Source organism: Propithecus coquereli, unplaced genomic scaffold, assembly GCF_000956105.1.
Source record: "Propithecus coquereli isolate 6110/MARCELLA unplaced genomic scaffold, Pcoq_1.0 Scaffold128, whole genome shotgun sequence".
Classification (NCBI taxonomy): Eukaryota; Metazoa; Chordata; class Mammalia; order Primates; family Indriidae; genus Propithecus; species Propithecus coquereli.
The window spans coordinates 3,998,760-4,002,165 of NW_012136969.1; positions in this window are offsets into that span (position 1 = coordinate 3,998,760).

The following is a 3,406-nucleotide window of genomic DNA, read 5'->3' on the forward strand; positions in this document are numbered from 1 at the left end:
ATAAAGAAAAAAATTATAGTCCTTTTAATAGCCTCTTATATATTAATTAGAACTTACAGAAAAAGGCTAAAATTTTGTCAGAGTGGGCCTCCTTGCTTATTTCTAATTTATTATTTTTCATGGTAATGCTGCTCATGTTTTATTGTTAAGCACAGAATATTACTTTTTTGTTTGAGATATCTTTCTTTTAGACAATTATCTACATTAATTCCTGATTTAAAAAAAAGAAAAAGAAAAGCAGATGTTGAAGCAGGTGCTTCGGCTGGCGAGAGGCAGCAGCCCCTGGCGCCTGCAGGAGGTGCTGGCAGAAGCTGGTTTGAGGCAGGGACACTCAGAGCCAGGTGGGGCGTGCGGCGCTGAGGTGGGGTGTCTGTCCAAGCCGGTCGCGGGGTGCAGGGATAGGGTGGGGACCCTGTCCAGACCAGGTCGTGCTCTTGTGAAGGAAGGGTAGTCTCTGTGCCAGGCAGAGTCAGGGACGCGCGGCTGCGAAGGAAGAACGAAGCACGCAGAGCTGAGACAGTCCGTAGGTAGCGGGCTGACCCTTGGCGAGCCTCCGAGGCCCGCGCTAAACCCGCCACGAGGCGGCGCGCGGGGACCTGGTGGCCGAGTTGGATTCCCCAGGCGGCGGAGCCAACTCTTGAAGCGCATCAGTGAGGGGAGCTGCCGTCAAACCAATGTGACCTTCCAAAAGCAAGCGCTATTTTCCTGTGCAAATCTCAGATGGATATTGAAGAACAGAAGAAGAGCAGTACATAAACCATATAACTCCAGGCAGCTTACTTAAAAAGTATGGTTTATGAGCAGCCATAATTCTAGATGACAGCACAGTCGGCTGAACCAATCTTAGAAGTACAATAAAATGTGTGACCTTAGCAGCCATATATTACCAGGCAAAGGAAAAGTGTTTGTGTGTGTAAATATCTCCAACAACAAACAGAAAATGTATCTTTATAAAAATAATTTTCAACAGCATCAAACAACAACAAAAAACGCTTAGAAATAAATCTAGCAAATAGGTAAGATCTCTATGGAGAAAACTTTAAAATCATTTAAATTTTAAAACTTAAGTATAATTAAAATTTTAGTTTCTTAGTTACTCTTGTCTCATTTCAAGTGCTTAATAGCCACATGTGGCTAGTGGTGACAGTATTGGGCAGTGCAGCCTTAGAGCCTTGCATAATAGTTACAGGAAACTAAGAAAATTCTTTTAGTTTGTGGCATATAAGTATAACATGGTGATCAATAAGACCTCAAGACTAAAAATAGAGTTCTGTGAGGGAAGTGGAAAGGAATAATATAAATGTCCTAGGCTTTTATATGTATTTTTATTGAATAGATGATAGTGAGTATTTAATCATTATCATATTTAAGATTCCATTATGTGTAATTAAAAGGCTGATCAATATTAAATATTAAAGTATACTGGATATTACATCCTTTGGAATTATTTACATCTATGATGAAATATTATAGATGTTAATGTAAAGTGCAAAGTGTACATAGTTTCTCAAAATGATTTTTGGAGACATGCTGGCACAGCTTGAAGACTGATTTCTATTTTTTTTTTTTAGAGATGAGGTCTCCCTATGTTGCTCAGGCTGGAGTGCAGTGACTATTCACAGGCCCAATCATCTCACACTACAGCCCCTAAGTCCTGGGCTCAAGTGATCTTCCTGCCTCAGCCTCCCAAGTAGCTGGGACTATACCCACAGACCACCATGCCTGGTTTGAAGACTGCTATCTGAAGGGTGCTTAAGAATTTTTCTTCAGTGGATATATATCAAATTTTTTCATCTTTACAAAAATGAATTTCAAGTATTATCAGAATCATTTTGGCCATTTAAAAAAATGATCTCTTTCTGCTTTTTACTGTTGATATGAATATTTAGGTTTTTTTTGTTCTGTTTTGTTTTTGAGACAAGGTCTTGCTCTGCCACCCAGGTTGGAGTGCAGTGGCCAGATTATGTTAATAGCTCACTATAACCTACAACTCTTGGGCTCAAGCAATCCGCCCACCTCAGCCTCTGGGGTAGCTAGGACTACAGGCATGTGCCACCAGGCCCAGCTATTTTTTTTTTTTTTTTTATAGAGACAGGATCTCACTATGTTGCCTAGGCTAGTCTTGGACTCCTGGCCTCAAACTGGGACAGGGACCTGGCAGGCACTGCTTTGGGCAATACTTTGGGTGCTGCTTTGGGCATTGCTTTAGGCACTGCTTTGGGCATTGCTGCGGGCATTGCTTAATTGTGTAGGCATTGTTTAACTGAGTCAGGAAGTCTCAAAACAAAGTTTTGAACTACCATGATCAAAACAGGTTGGAGGCAGGACAAGTTCCAACCGGTTAGAACCAAGATGGTGGAGAAATTGACCACCTCCTGACCTTACATCTTCATTATACACTTCATTACTCTAAAAGTTTCTAAGGACACCTCCTGGACCCATCATACACCTGACTCCGTGACAGTTCCTGTTTGACCATATGTAGTCAAAAGGAGGACGTCACCTTAATTCCAGAAAAACACTGCCCCTTCCCAAGAAACATGAATATTCCTCCCCTTTATTAGCCTATAATTAAGCTGTTGCTTAAATAGAGGGGCAAAAGGAACCATGGGGCCAGTTCTATTCTGTAGGGAGAACTAGCCTCTACTATCTGTGGAGTAGACTTTCTATACTTTTTGAATAAATCTCACTTTCACTTTATACTGTCTGCTGGCTCCTGAATTCTTTCTTGAATGAAGCCAAGAACCCACTTGGACTTCAAGTGGCTCCCAGAATTGGGAGTCACTTTCCTGTGTCAAAACTTTCCTCCCACCTCAGCCCCGCAAAGTGCTGGGATTATAGGCATGAACCACCATGCCTGGCAATATGAAGATTTTTATATCATTAATTTCTTTTGTATCCCTGGAATTTTACTTGATTATAAACCAAGGTCACATGGAGTTCAGTTCTGCCATGAACACATTCAAGGCCACATAACAAAAAGTAACTAAAAAATAATTTAAAGATTTAATTATGTTTCTCAAAGGACATTAACAAAGTTCAGACTCATAACTACAGCAACACTTCTTTAAATCCCCTTCTGGTTTTTCTTTACCCCATGAGAACTCCAGAGTCTTAATGTCTCACACCCTCCCTCTCCACTCTCCTTCAAATCTCTCCCAGAATACTCTTTAGAACAGACTCTTTTTGGTCCTTTCTCCCTTGTGTTACACCGTATCTCTTCCCCACAGGATATGCAAGTCAAAACTTCTATTCCTGCTCACTTGCTGTGCCAGGACTCCTGAAAATGGCTGGAGGACGTAGGGGCTCTGTGCCTTCCCTTGTCTATAATTCTCTGCAGAGAGAAGTTCAGCGTCTCTAAGAAATGTGGTTGTTTTCTCATTCTAGCTGCTTTTCTCAAAAAATC